At 36.3% G+C, this 16,818-nt stretch overlaps 1 protein-coding gene across 1 annotated transcript in view; it reads right to left on the bottom strand.

Annotated features, from left to right (window-relative positions):
- The window catches only part of LOC140756054 (tRNA dimethylallyltransferase), a 301,945-nt gene that overhangs the window by 193,204 nt on the left and 91,923 nt on the right, over window positions 1-16,818 (bottom strand). The gene's annotated exons all lie outside the window — the stretch shown is intronic.

Here is a 16,818-nt window from a genome sequence, read left to right as displayed (position 1 = left end):
TTAAGTTTTTTCACTGTTATCGTAATTTTAGAGATTAATTGTTAATTCTAATACGCAGAGAACTTAGAAAAATCGGAGACGCGGTACCTGGGATTAGGACCTTAGGCTCCCCGATGATGAGCCCTAATTTAATCACTAGGATATCACTTCACATTATCATCTGTATTTTATGGGTTTGGTCTGCCTTTACTGTTTGCCTAGCACACATACACGTCACACATACAAAATCATATCTTACTAAGATAACAAACAGTTTATTTTGCCAAAATTAGTACAGAACTCCAAAAAAATCAAAGGCTTGATACATAGCGAATGATTAAAGATGCATTAATACGATACACTGTCACCGATACATCATAACTGACTCGATTAACACCCACTCGATACGATCGATCATTTAACTCCTACCTAATAGAATAATAGATAGTCTTAATCATATAAGCACGTACTGTTTCGGAAAAATACGTGGGCAAGGTGAGAGTAATAGCCTTTGATATCTAAATATTTTTCACTGTGATCAGTGGTAGAGTCCGCGCCAAACTTCTAGTCCGCTCTGAAGTAGTTGCGCGCAGGTGAACCAATGGCGTCGAACACAACTACAAGCATACTCCGTAGCAACAAAGGCGTACACTAACGCAGCTATGTACCCGCGGGCGAGAGCGGGCAGCGGACGGGTGCCGGGAGGGACGCGCGTTGTCTTCGTCCTGCTAACATCTACAATTTGATGTTGCGACGCGACTCGTTTCTATATTTAGAGCGGACTAGAAGTTTGGCGCGGACTCTAACCTTATTATTTTTTACTTTCTTACTTTCTCTATCTAGGACCTTAAAAAGACAATCGGCTAATATCGGTTGCCTTCGGATTACAACGCCATTTCAGATACCTATTGAGAGTTGTTACAACCTTTTTTTTTGTTAAACATACTTCATTTTTTTGTGCTTGTGAGGTAAAGTGCATATGGCTACACTTATATTAAAATAACACAATAATTTAAGGATGAATTGTCAAACCAATTATTAGAAATTATACATGTTTTAATAAGCATAATGTGTATTTTATAAATTATAAACAATCAAACATGTTTGAGGAAGCCCTATAACATTTAAAGATCGACCCCACCAGAGGGGACAAAAAATGTTGCAGCCACTCTTAAGTTATCTGCCATAGCCATCCTCGAATCAGTAGTACACAATAAAAAACAAGGTATTAAGTTACCAGACATCGCCAAGTGCTCACCCCTAGTAACAACTGTACACAAAAGTTTCACCACCCATCTGTCTGCGAACATCGTAGATTAATATTCTTTATACCACCGTGCTTGGAATATTCTAAATATAAGGGTGCATGGACACCGCGAGTTTCTAAAGCGTCATTTGTATTAACACAAGGTATTTTTATATTTATACCTAATGATAAGGTGGACGAAGTATAGGTGGAAAGTAGTCACCGTCACCGATGGATCTTTGCAACACCAGAGGAGTCGCCAATACATAGCGTTGAAGAAGAGGTTTTTGCAACTTTCTTGAAGGGCGTTTTACTTACCTAAGAGCAAAACATGGTAACTCGTGCACTTATGCATATTGAACATATATAAAACTTCAAAGTTTAAAATAATTAATTAAAGTGTAGCTATATGACCAAACCGACTTCTGACATAATGCATTACTCGATCTTATCATTTTACTAAGAAAATCCAGTCAATTGAATAAATCTTCAATTAAACAACAAATTATTCATTCATCGTATTCATAATTGATATGTTGCATATGTAAACTAATTATTCCTGAAATACTATTTTATATAATAAACCATTCAATAACAACTCCATTATTTATTTTCTCTGATAATCCATTCTATGACATCTTATTCTCGGAAAACATATAATATGCTTCTTACTTTTATATAATCTCCCGCGTCATTGCTACTCACCAGAAAATAAATAGTCTCTGATTAATATAAATTAACCAAAAAGAATTTTAATATAAATATATTCTTACATATATACATATACCATTCAATTGCCTGTAAATTACAATCAGTACTCCACGTTACTGACCACAGACCTTATCGCGCGCGATTAAGCCGCCGCAAAACATCGCCGTGTGCAAACGGCCTAAAGGAAACGGCTCAAAGAAAGCAAGCACAAAGCAGAACCCGTTTAACTTGAAACGCAGAGATGAATGGATCCGCGATTGCTTTGATGAATGCTCGCTTGAGACTTACTCTTTTTATTTTTTTTCTGTATGAAATTTCGTATTATGTGAGTGGTTGATATGATTTTAAAAACCTTAGATATATACATAGAGCTGCTACTTTAGAGACAAGGTCATATTTTTATGGTTTTATCCTAATGCGGAGGGTAATTTTGTTCGAGCGTATGCATGCAATATGCATACGCTCGAACAACTTGATACTTACTTCTTTTATTTTGTTTTCTGTATGAAATTTCGTATTATGCGAGTGATCGCTATGTAATATCGATTTTTTTAAATACTTTAGATATATCTTTCATTTTTCATTATCTCCTTTCTCCATTTCTTTTTTTCATTTTATTTTATTTCCTATTTATTATTATTATTTTAGTATAGTTGTACCGCCTTCAATTTTTCTGCACATCCCTAAGGTTGACTGGGAGAAAATGCTATTTAGCATTAAGTCCGCCTTTTGCACCACACTGTTTTTAACATGGTCAATAAAGATTAAATAAATAAATATACATAGAGCTGCTACTTTAGATAGAAGGATATGTTCTTCATACGTTTTTATCCTAATGCGGAGGGTAATGTTGTTCTAGCGTATGTATATTGTACATGGCGTATGTATCATTCTTTAACACACTGCAATCCAAATAGTTTGACGGATTTAACATATGAAGTATCGTTAGATGCGTCGCCTTGGCCAGCGCGGTGGACTATGGCCTAAGACCCATTTCACTTTAATAGATAACCCGTTCCCAGCAATGGGTTAGTAATACGTTAACAACAGACTATCACAGATATAATAAAAACGGCACCATCACATTCAAGATGGATTCCCTTTGTCGTTCGCGATATACATCGATACGCGTACCCTTAGTCATCGTGTCTGGAGGTCAGAGGGACTGGTTTGTCCCTTTGTCCCGGAACCCTGACCTAGCTGTTATCGGGCCCCGGGAAGGTCTCAATGGATGTCTTCGCATGTCGCTTTCCGGGTTTTTGTCGCGGTTGTTAAGGGTTACTGTTGTCATGATGGTAGGTATATATTAAAAAATCCAGAAAGAAACATCGAAATATTAGACTTGTACCGTACTATATATGCACTGAACTGTTATTAATAATGATTCTACCCAATGTTTCGCTTATGAACGATCGACATTTGACAATTATTTATAGGCTTGTTATTAATAATCGATCTATGCAATGTTATTCGTACCATATAACGAAATTGTCAAATTCTTCCTACTAGAATCGACTAATTCAAATTAGAAATTGTCAATTTTTTTATGGTATTTTTGGTTAGGAAAAACATGTAATAGTTTAAAGTATTGAAATGTGCCGTTAATCGACAGTAAAATGGAGAACGGAATAGATTGCGTTAACAAAGCATCGCTAAAACTGCTTTACCTAAACCGCCTAAGCGTAATATAATAATAGAAGGATTTTTGAAGGTGGTAGAACCCTTTGTGGTTCGACTCCGGCGGCACCACCGCCACACCTATTTCTACCTAATGACAGCAGTGTTAGGCGCTGCTGTGTTCCGGTTTGAAGGGTGTGGTAAGGGAAATATACTTTTCCGAGGCGTTGCAGCTTAGTTCGTAGGGGCAGCGGCGCACCTGTGGCCGACTTCAGGTAGGAATATCTAATCCAATCTGGGGTTGATTACAGATGTCCATGGGCGGCAGTAGCCACTTACCATCAGGTGGACAGCATGCTCGTCTGTTACTCTTATATTATAAAAAAAAAGAAGTGAATTGGACCAATTTTTAATTAAATTAAGCTTATACCTATAGCGGTATAACATTCCATTCTAGATATTGTTTTAACATAATATTAATTAACGTTAATAATTTTGAAACCATATATTTTGGCAAACCAGACAGACCTCGACCGACCTAGCCGACTGTCTAAACACGTTTGACTTAGAATTAGAATTTAGTAAAGAGTAGAAGACGCATGCCTAATACACCTCATCACCTAATATAATCTGTTACTGTCGTATAAAAAATTATTGTTTCTTTGATTATGATGTTATTTTAAGTTATGGTCCGTATCTATAATATAAGCATAGATTAGTAAAGATACTTCGCCGCCTTGAAATTTAATGAAGCCACAAAGGCTTATTTGTAAGTTCTTTTTTTTAATTCTTGTCGAATAAAAACATTTTTAGAGAAAATTTACGAATAAATAACTAATACACGCAGTATTACATAATAAATAAATAATTATTTCAAATATTTAGCACGGAGATGTGGCAAAACTTTTTTTACGCAACAATTTCAATTCTCAAAACTGGGTACATTTTCTTGTTAAGAGTGAGTAATCTTTACTAAACTATGAACATAAGGTAAAAAAGAGATTATAATGACTAAGCCTTTTCAGTCTGTCCGACTGTCTGTCTGTATCTCTTGAATCCTAAAAAAATAATCACTTTCATAATAAATGTTTACTTAAATACGATAATGCGATAAAATAATGTATTTTTAATATCCATTATTTTATATTGCATATTTTTTTATATTCCAATATTTGAAAATGTAATTTCACGTGCGGTACAACTTAAGGCTAAACAATTGTAAGTAAAATATATAAACACACCGGTGGAGCCTAATTACATAAATATATTTAATTTATAAGAGAAATACAATACAATTGAATAACACGATAAATCTAGTAAATTTTTATTTTATCGCGCATTCTGTTATTTTCATGTTCCGAGAGCGAACGGCATATAATTAGCAAGCCGCTAGTTCCCGGAAGGCTGTGCGGGTCAAATAGGACATAAGCTTTATTAAGGTGAAGGCTGTACGCTATCTCGGATCATGTGAGCGAATTAGAACGGATCAAATATGTATTCTATATTATATCTATCGGTATTGTTAAGATTTACGATGTTTAGAGTATCTTTGAAGGGGGTAGACCCTTTTTTTGGTACGACTCTGGCAGTATCATCGCCACACTTAGTTCTGCTAATAACAGCTAAGCGCTGCTGTGTTGGTTTGAGGAATGTTGTAAGGGATTATTTTTCCGAGGCATTCCAGGTTAGTCCTCAAAGGTACCGTGCCTCAGGTAGGAATCTAGTCTTATTTAGGATTGATTACATATGTCCATTGGCCGCAGTAGCCACTTCCAATCAGATGGACTGCATGCTCGTCTACTACCTTCACTTTATAAAAATAATGTTGTAACTATAGTGTGATAATTTTTACAGTCACATCCGCACACTAGGATTCCCCGGGTCGCGGATGCTATCAACAAAGAGGAAAAAACACACCCACCTGAGGTAAAGTAGTCACTACCATGGACATCTGTGATCAACAGCCAAAAAAATTGTACTATTTAGATTTATCTCAGGCATATAGCATTTCCAAATTAATCGATTTCTTCATTTGTAAAGACAATACAAAATTAATTATTTAAATGTAGCTAATTCATATCAGAAAGTGTGTATGTGTGTGCACTTCCTCGCTAGCAATCTATGAATGAAACAGCTAACTTAACCCTGTATTGAAGACAATAATCCATGCTTGAGTAAACACCATTGCAAATATTTTGGGCGATCATTATTTAGCGTGATTTGCAAGTACGATACGACGTGACCCCTACCGAAGCTGTCATCAATTTAAAACGTGCATTATGTTAAATGATTAATGTTTAGTCCTATGATGCAGGCATAAGTAGACTTTTTAATTAAATTATAAAGCAAATGCAGTATTATTGTTAAGTGTTGCTGCATATGGATATGTAAAATATCTTAATTTAAATCCAATTAAAAGAGTATTCCAGTATCACCAGAGCTTGCTAATGGTTATCTGTAAGGACTAACCTCCATTATTAAAAGTCAAAATTTGAGAATTTCTGCCTACTAGAAATGGATACAATTCGATATTTGGTAGTAAAAAATAGATAGATTGATTATAAATAATGGACAAGGGTTGGAAAGTTTCGTCTCTGCCTCGCCAATGTCCTCGAAACAAGAATACTGCAACACTTCACAACCTAAAACCTTGAAACAAATCAAGTCTGTCAAAATGGTTTAATCCCCAACGGAAATTAGGTTTCATCCGAAATTAGACTTTCTACTGTAAGACTAATTAGGCTGTTCTAATTTACACTTTCCTTACATGTCTGTGTAAATATAGAAGTTAATTTGACGTGAAAACAAATGACGTCACAACATTAATGATTTAACTTTTTTATAATATAAGAGTAGCAGACGAGCATGCAGTCCACCTAAGCGGCTACCGCAGCCCATGGACACCTGTAATCAACCACAGATAGGATTAGATATTCCTACCTGAGATCGGGCACAGATGCGCTCTGACGACTAAGCTCAAACGCTTCGGATAAGTATGTCTCCCTTACCACACCCTTCAAACCAGAACAAAACGGCGCTTAACACTGCTGTTATTAGGCAGAAATTGGTGTGGCTGTGGTGCCGCCGGAGTCGAACCACAAGGGGTTCTACCGCCTTCAAAACTTCCACTTTATACTCTCCATTATCTAAACCTATAACTACTAAATATATATTTATATAATATGTATTTACTTTAGACCTCAAATAATGCGGAATACATTCAACCCAATTTCACATACGAGTATATATCCATTCTAAATCTTTGTTATAACAGACAATTCCCGAAATTCACAAATCGTTAAATAGTATTTAGACAAGGATTGTTTTAACTGGTTTATTTAGACGTAAAAGATATATTTGCCTAGCTATTCCGAGAATAGTCGTTCTCAGAATAAGATTTACGTTTATGATCGGTGTAACTGTTCCAAAATATCTATCACATCATCAACCATTCTCGATTGATGGAACTCTCTCATCTCATTCTCGATAGGCCATCGATCGAGAGGTCCGAGGTTCGAATCCCAGGCCTCTGCTGATGTTTCGAAGTTATGTGCGTATTTGAAAAAAAACTTGCTTTCACGGTAAAAGAAAACCTTGTGAGGAAACCTGCATACCTGAGAGATCTATAAAAAAAGTCTCAAAGGTATGTGAAGTCTACCAATACGCACTTGGCCAGCGCGGTGGACTATGGCCTAATCCTTCTCATTCCTAGGTGAGACCCGTGCCCAGCAGTGAGACAGTAATGGGTTGACAACATCAACCCTTATAAGCCCTGGGCTGAATTCCTCTTGCGAAAGAATCATTACGCTTGAACTGAAGAACATTTTAGCGGTAGTACCTTCCCAGTCGAAGCATACGCGTTTTATCTTTTAACTAGGGTTCGAACCCAGACCACTGCTTTCAAAGCAGAAAACTATACAGTTTTATCATTTAATTTTACTGCTAATAGATTTGCTTTTTATTTAAATCTATGCTTACAAATACACGACGATGTTAGCGAAATTGATATTCAAAGTATTAATTCAGTAAGCAAAAATTGTCAAGCGTTGAAAATGTCATAAGGCACAATTTTATACAACATGAAAGAAGTTCTAGCCCATCGACACAGAATTGATTTTCCATCGATATACTTTCTGTATATACGATAAATTTGCAAAGTGAAAGACAATTAATTTTTGTTTAGCATAAATCATTAGAATTGTGGAATTTCTGTAATATGTGATTGAACCCAATACCCTCGAGTATAATTACAAAGAATGCGATGTTGTCAGCTATTACGACACTTGTTACACCTATTATTGTTACTAACTTGTTAATAAAGAAATATATACCTAAACAAATTGGGTTGTATAAAAGTTAACAATCCAGTTTCGGCAGTAGATAAAGCGAAAAATGCCTAAAATTTTGGTTTGTTGTATGACGACCCCCATTTTATTCAAAGACCCTTTTATTTTTTGTATTTCTTGTTATAGTAGTCACGATTATACATAATATTTAAACAATTCAAGTGTCTCTTACGATTCAGTGATAGAGCACTGTGACGGACGGACAGACAGCGAAGTCTTAGTAACAGGGTTCCGTTTTTCCCTTCGGCCACGGAACCCCAAAAACCCAGACAAGTAAACAGACGATTGCAGTCATTCCTTTCCGTCTGTGCCACTAAATAAAAACCCCACATCCGAATTCGTGGCCACTTAACGCTGATAACACCCGGTTCCCATGCTATCTTCCAACCAGTTTAATTACGGGTAACACATATTCCGTCATAGTTAAATAATTCCATTGGATAACTATGCGTCGTTTGTTTAAACTGTTATGTTATTTTTGTTTTTTGTAGTAGTTAACGAGCGTGAAGTTTATCTGATGGGTGTAAACTTTTGCTTAAGGTCTGCTGGTGCATCATTTGTAAGCTTTGAATGAATGTGCCACTGCTGAGTACGGGTCCCATTTCAGAATTAGGATTAGACCAAAGTTCACCGTGCTGGACAAGCGCGTATTAGTAGACTTCACAAACGTCTGAGAACTTTTTTTAAAGATCTCTCAGGTATGCAAGTTTCCATATTTTCCTTCACTGTTTAATCAAGATTATTATCTTTATAGAAATTTGCCTTTAATCTTTAATAATAAATTAGAAAATATTTCTATCGAGATTAATTGTAGAAATCTTTATAGAAATATTTTTCTAATTCGCACATAACTTCGAAAAATCAGAGATGGGATTTGAACCTCGCACTCCCCGATCGAGAGGCCGACTTACAACCACTACCACTGCTTAACTTTACCTCAATAGCTAGTATGAATTTATAAGATTATGCAAGGCACGTACACAGAAATTCTCACGATATTTTCCTACATCGTTAAAGCAAGACAAATTACCTGTAATATACATATAACTTTGAAAAATCTGCGGTAATCCTGGGGTTCGAACCAGACTCACCACCATTAAGCGTCACTCTTACTTATCTTAAAATACACCAAAAATATAAACTATCCACACAAATAAAAACTCAAACCTCGGACCCCAAAGCAAGCTTATTCAAATTATCAAGTCTCCATTATAATAACAGCTTATCTTAAACGAGACTTAAGAACAATTATCTAAAACATCCCAAATTGTCAAACTGTTCTCATGCATGGTCATACATAAAAACGTAAACGGTCGTAACAGTACCCTTAGTATGAGCTCTAACGTTTTTACAAAAATGACTGTATTGGTATTTGTTTACGTATTTGCCTATACATTTCCAATCAGCGCCCCTAGCGGATTGTATCAGAACCCATTGGTAATATATGAGAAATACGTAAACAAAAACGAAAACAGTTATTTTTGTCGAAACGTAAAAACTCATACTAAGGGTACAGGTCAACGACCCGCCTGCATGCCCGCTGTTTTGATTAGGATAAACGATGCGCTTGTAATTTATTATACGTACTTATACATAGCTTAGAATACATAAGAAAGAGAAGGCGTCTGTCTACACAGTACACTCCGATTTGTATGGAGTTACTTCGTACGGTAAATGTTTATAAGTATGTCATTAAAAAAAAGGTTGCAACAGGATCAAACAATCCCTGAAATATATAGTTGTCAGTGAAAAATATCTATAGTAACTTTTTAAAAAGGTTTGTAAAATTCAATCATCTTTTTAAACTCGGGGCCTTATTAACATTACGCTTTGCAAGAATAATGGCACAACTTAAAATTAATTTTTCTGTTAAAGATACAATTTAATCCCAAATATTTCCTATTTTAATGTGTCCTAGCAGTACTGTGGTTATATAAATAACCACTTATAATTGTATGATTATTTTAATTCTCATTTGAATAAAAGATTTCGAAACAAAAACATTGTTTAATTTGAAACTGGAAAATTGAATGGAAAATTACCTTTATTACTTGTGTCATTATTCCTGCAAAGCAGCGATTTCAGCCCCGAGTTTCCGGCGAGCAAGTCCGTCACTGTTTAAGCCCCTTCTCCTATCTTTTTAAGGACCTAAAACTTATAGTACGTGAGAAATAATAGAAAATTCTACATTAATTACTGATTTACGGGACACCTATATATCTTAAGTTATACTTTATACCTATATTTTTCGCATTCGAACTAGACAATATTTTTTATTATTATTTATTATTATGCAGTCCACCTGATGGTAAGTGGCTACTGCGGCCCATGGACATCTGTAATCAACCCCAGATTGGATTAGATATTCCTACCTGAAGTCGGCCACAGGTGCGCCGCTGCCCCTACGAACTAAGCTGCAACGCCTCTGAAAAGTATGTTTCCCTTACCACACCCTCCAAACCATAACACAGCAGCGCTTAACACTGCTGTTAATAGATAGAAATAGGTATGGTGGTGATGCCGCCGGAGTCGAACCAATACAAATAAGTACCTTTTTTTGTTTACGAGGGGGAAACCTTCAAAAGGTACCCGACGACGTGGGAGCGACGCCGGGTTATGTGGGATTTTTACCGCACTAAAACCCCCCAGTGGCCGCCCTCAGCGCTTGGTGGAGAACTCCGAGATCTCCGATGGAACACAATCGGGCTCCGAATAAGTACCTAATACAATATTATTAATTTATGCCATGGTTTTTGTAGTTAAACAAAAACTAACTGCGGTTTTCCGCTACCGGTTTACCATTAGCAGTTATGACGTCAAGAGATAACAGTTATTTTTACATTAATATCATTTAAATACAAATTAAAATTTTCCTTTATAAATAATTTAATAATAACGAGGCAGAAAAGCTGAATAACAATGGCAATTTGTTAATTAAATTATTTAAGATAATTATACATATACCGTTATGTATAAGGCTGATCGCACACTGACTATTATCGCGTGATAGTTGTGTAGACAAGCATAGTGTCGATGAAGCCACTGAATAGTTTCTTAATCTGCTGCCGCAATGTTCAAGCGACGAGCGGCATTTTTTTAGAAAAATCTGTCGTAATCGACCCTTATATCGACGTGTATATATGAATAGAGTACTGAATAGTTGGCGAGCATTTTTGACTATCGTGTTAACCACTATTTTGAATCGCTAAAGCTAACAGTTATAAAAGATACAGCTAACTTTAGGTTTAATTTACATCTAGTGACAAACCTGACGATGGTACAACCCTTTGTGGTTGGCTCCGGTGGGATCACCGCCACACCTATTTCTGCCTAATAACAGCAGTGTTAAGCGCTGCTGTGTTCCGTTTTGAAGGGTGTGGTAAGGGAGACATACTTTTCCGAGGCGTTCCAGCTTAGTCCTCAGGGGTAGCGGCGTATCTGTGGCCGACCTCAGGTAGGTATATTTAATTCTATCTCGGGTTGATTACAGAGTTCATGGGCGACAGTAGCCACTTACCATCAGCTGGACTGCATGCTCGTCTGCTACTCCTATATTATAAAAAAAAAACCAGTCATGCAGGATGCAGTCTTGTCTGAAGTCGGCCAAAGATAGATGTGGCGATGTTGCCTCCGGAATCGAATCACGACAAACCAAACGCTTTCTACATTCACAGCCCCACACTAGGATTCCCTGTATTGTGGGTGCCATGGATATACGAAGAATACACAAACACTAAAACCAGAACAGATATCTAAATTCATCATAAGATATGAAATCAAACTCGTCTTGAAGGTCTTGAAGTCATGTAATAATATAGTCACATAAACGGTACAGAGTAACGATATAACAATTATACGTAAGTAAGTTCACACTAGTGATTAGAAGTATTATAACTACACAAGTATCTCCGTTATTCGACTGTTCTTGCTGAAGTCTCCGACCAGAATGTCGCTCTCTGTTAATTCGAGCGCCGCCAAGGTGTCGTCCCCACTTCACCTACCCGCATCTGTTTTTAAACTGTAGTATCAAATGAGTCACTTATATCGTTAATATCCAAGCTTCTTATTAACGACGATAACAGATATCTATTATTTTAGCCTAAAATTATCGCGGAATTGAGACATTTTATTATGTAACGGGTACTCACAATATGCGTTTTTTATTGCCGATATTTCGACCCAGTTACATGGATCGTGGTCACGGCGAAACTGAGGTGGAGGGGAGAAACCGTTGACAAGTACTAGTGGTAGTTTAATCTATCTACCCTACGACTAGTTCGTTTTTCTTATCTAGGTTTCATATCACGACACACAACACTCACAATATCCTTACGCACCGTACCTTGCACTATTTGTGACTTGCATAAAAATCGTGAGTACCCGTTACATAATAAAATGTCATTAGATATCTGTCTGGCCGGGAATCGAACCCAGAACCCTTGCGCGTCAGAATCGTATGGTGACCGCTCCACCACGCAGGTCGTCATACATAAGTCATGGCCCGTAATGATCATTAAATATTCAGGCAGCATGTTCATTACTTTCCTTCATTACATAAAAGTAATACTAGCTCGAAACTTACTTTCTACGAAACGAAATGGTAAAATAAACGAAAAACCATGTATATGTATCCTAATTGCTTTACAAAGACTATTCAAATAAAACAAAAGAGAACACTAAACGTAACTTTCAGCTGGAACCGTTTGTTCCTAGCTAGGTATACCCATATACAAAAAAAATTGTAATGTCTGTCTGTAATATTGGATTTTGGTTACAGTTTTCAAGCTTACATTCTCATATGTTTGCGATACCAAATCATAACATTTACATATTGTATCATCATACAATTAATGAAGTAACTGAATGAGACTTTCGTGTTTCGATATAGAAAATTTGGGGAGTCACTCTACTTCAAAAACCTAGAGTTCTCGCATAAAAATGTATATGCACGTAGGTGCATATGTATGTAAGCGGAGCCGTGCGAAGTAACTCGTAATTTTGTACAAATTGATTTTTTCACCCGACACTAACAATTACGGACCTGACGCTTATTCTCAAACCATACGATTTATTATCGCACGCGGTATGAACAAGCGAAAGAATCTACCACAATGGGCCGTGTGCAGGGCCGGATTTAGGGAAGGGCAAGCGGGCCACTGTCCCAGTGTCCCTACGAGACAGGGGACTACCAAGGGGAAAAAATATCCAAATTTCGACGCAACATGTTTTTTCCAAATCGTATTAAGTGTGTGTGTTTTCCAAACAGTGTTGAAATAATTTTATCTGTTGGCAGTAATTTTTTTAAGGACTTAATAAAAAAAAATGTTTCATTTAATTCTGAAAATAATGAGAGGCCTCCTAATGTTACTAACCTTGGGATATGCTTATACCTACAAGATTCCATATTACTATAGTATCCTATTCCGACATACTAGAACGGCACCAATCACTGAATAGATAAAAAGAAATATAGAGGAGGAGACAAAGAAATGTACAATTAAAGATTATTAGTGTTTTTTCTATATTCCTAGTGATAATCGTTTCTGAAATATTTAAAATGCAATTATTCTGAAAAAATATTTTTATTTTGACGTTGTCAAAGTCCGGCCCTGGTCATGGGTACATTTAAAACGACCGCTAATTATTGCCCATTCGTTCTTACGACGTACAGTTACGGAGACAAATGATTTGGAAATATACATGTATAGTATACAATATACATTGTATACTTGTCTATTGCTCGCTTCACATGCGCCACTATTGTTTGACGAATGATCTGTCTTTGTTGCTGACTTTCTACTTTAACTGCAACAATTTTGTTAATGTGCTTCAATTTTTTAAGGCAGAACAGTATTTCGATACAATCTCTATTTTTTTTAATAAGAATTATTACTTTTATACATTTCTTATTCCAGGACCAGAATAGGGCTGCGGTTTTTTTTATAATATAGGAGTAGCAGACGAGCATAAGTTGACCTGATGGTAAGTGGCTACTGCCGTCCATGGACATCTGTAATCAATCAGATAGGATTAGATTTCTGCCTTAGATCGGCCACAGATACCCTTGAGGACTAAGCGGGAATGCCTCGAAAAAGTATGTCTCTCTTACCACATCCTTCAAACCAGAACACGTTAGCGCTAACCACTGCCATTATGAATGTATGTAGAATCTTAAGTCTGCGAATGGGTGATTGTATCTTTTTAAAAGATATCATATTTTTCCTTTAGCTTGCTGTTTATCATTTCGTTCCAGAATTGTTTTACGCAATATTTTTTTTGTAGAAATAAATTGGACACGTCAACCGCAGGACTTCTTTCAGCTTTTTTCACTATTCCCTTTACATATACGGACTTGACCATCCAGGCCCAATTGAAAACCGTCACCCTGTATACTATATGTATTTTTTATACAACTTACTATGTATAAGTCACATAGTGAATAACGTTATACATTATTTCTATTTATACAACAAAGCGTAAACTTGTAGTACGAAACAGTAGGTATAATTTATCGGACACCCAGCCGGTTATATCAGTCTTACAATTTCATTCATCAGCCTACGATGCCTAAAGATTGACGTAAGCCTGTAGACGAACAAACATAATAGACTCCTAAAACAAGACGTACGATAGCCCAATAACGAAATAGAATATGTATTAAGAGAAGTAACGTTTACGATTATTTGTTTTTATTATTAGACACATTTACAAACACAGTTCTAATTACAATTACATAGTAAGTCAATGCCTATTTTCAATTCTTTTTATCTTTCTTTGCTTTATAATTCACAATAATTATATACTTTTTGGAGATACTCCTGGAGATGTAAACCGACGCCTACGAATAATAGTATTAAAACGCTCATAATAGTAGCCTATTTATTTTATTACAAGCATTTTATAAGTACAGATACAAGAGGTCACGTGACCTCTCTGTACAGCATAGTATGTCTCATTTAGCGTGTTTCTACGCCGATCTGTCAAATAATCATAAATATAGTGGACGGTATAAATAGAAATTACGAGTCTATAGTATTACTTCGTCTTTGCGTAGGCTTACAATTTGCAAGACTTGCCTCACTGCATCCTGTGAGTCATCAATTTAGCAATCCAGACTCGGTAATACAATACATATTATGTATATAAATAAAATACACTAGGTTCGTATGTCATTCAAGATAATAAATGTAAAAATACATTCGCTATTAAGCTTTAATTTTTCCCATAAAATATGTACCCAAGATAACAAATTTGTATTATACCTTTTTGTTCGGCTTAATCTAAGCTTAAAAGTTTTGAGGACCCACGTGGCAGAGCGGTCATCATACCGGTTTGACACACGAAGGGTCCTGAGTTGGATCCCCGACTAGTCAAATATCTTAATTATTAATTTGGATATCTATTTCTGTATTCGTTGATTGAGTTTTATAAGTGGAGGAAAGTTAGTATATGACTCCCTTGATCCCTCTTTGTATAAAAGCGATACCGTGAACGTGAACGGTATGTAATTTTACATAAATATATACACAATAAAACCTTTATAAATATCGTACATAATATTCGTACTAAGAATAGCTCCGCTACACTGTACGCAAAACATTGACATTATATCAACTCGCACATAAAGGTGGGCACTGACCGAGTGCACGCGCGCGTAATAGCTCGGAAACGAGCATTACGTCAGTGAGTGAGCACGGCGAACAATACATTACAGCACACGCTGGTCACAATACACTATACCACAAGGCACATATTACATAATGTCCTAATGCATCTTGTTATTAAATTAATACTGACCGACAAAGCACAGCTTAAACTTGGGTCAAGATTTCACGCATAATTTCCTTATGTAACCTAGATAAGCACTAGTTAAAAATTAATAAGAAAGAAAGATATAGATTTAACATAATATGATTAATGTTGAACAATTAGTGTATATTGTGTATACAATATGCGCATATCTAACAAATCAGTTGTTATAAAGTGGTCTCTATACGCTAACACGATATGTTGCTGAGTACCTAAAAATTTCATTTGCACTAATTTCACATTTATTTCTTATTTTCAGATTATCAATCCGAGTCACGTCAAGTCCAAGTTGTGTCCATGTGAAGTATTAGTATAGCTGACCAATTGGCACTTTATCCGAATATTTTTGAGAACAATATAGCATTTATAGCTACGAATTTATTTCGTACACGTAAAGAAATGCCATGTATTTCTATTTCTATTTATGCCTCATAACAGCAGTGTTAGGCGCTGCTGTGTTCCGTTTTGAAGGGTGTGGTAAGGAAGATAGACTTTTCCGAGGCGTTCCAGCTTAGTCCTCAGAGGTAGCGGTGCATCTGTGGTCGAGGTAGGAATGTCTATGCCCTATCTGGGGTTGATTACAGACGTCCATGGGCAGCAGTAGCCATTTACCGTCAGGTGGACTGTATGTTCCTCTGCTACTCCTACAATATAAAAAAAATGTATACTTTCCCTAGGCCAAACGTTACCTAACACATTGCACGTCTACAGCAAAAGACCACATTTGAAATCCATCGGAGAATATTGGCATTACATCATATTGTAACATTATGCATAATGTCGACAACATTACAAGTATACGTACCCAGTCAGTACTGAACCGAACAGCACACAAAGTCGATTATTACGTCAAACAACAAGTATTTACGCCAAGATTCAATAAAGCGCACCTCGAGTGCGAATTCCAGGTACTACAATAAAATGCCTCATTTTCTAGAAATAGAATGTAAATAAGATAACATATCCCTATCAACGTTCCAAACAGCCAACGTACCGTTATCCTACTGGGAGCTAATCAAACGAATCAAAAAGACCTATTGGAACACATAAAATGTAATAACGAGTCCACCTTTCAATCGGGCGGTTTATTCGAGGTAGTTGCGCGAAAAA

Source organism: Epargyreus clarus, unplaced genomic scaffold, assembly GCF_041222505.1.
Source record: "Epargyreus clarus isolate Ecla_fem2 unplaced genomic scaffold, WU_Ecla_fem_2.2 ptg000034l, whole genome shotgun sequence".
Taxonomy (NCBI): domain Eukaryota; kingdom Metazoa; phylum Arthropoda; class Insecta; order Lepidoptera; family Hesperiidae; genus Epargyreus; species Epargyreus clarus.
This window is presented reverse-complemented; position numbering and strand designations above follow the sequence as displayed.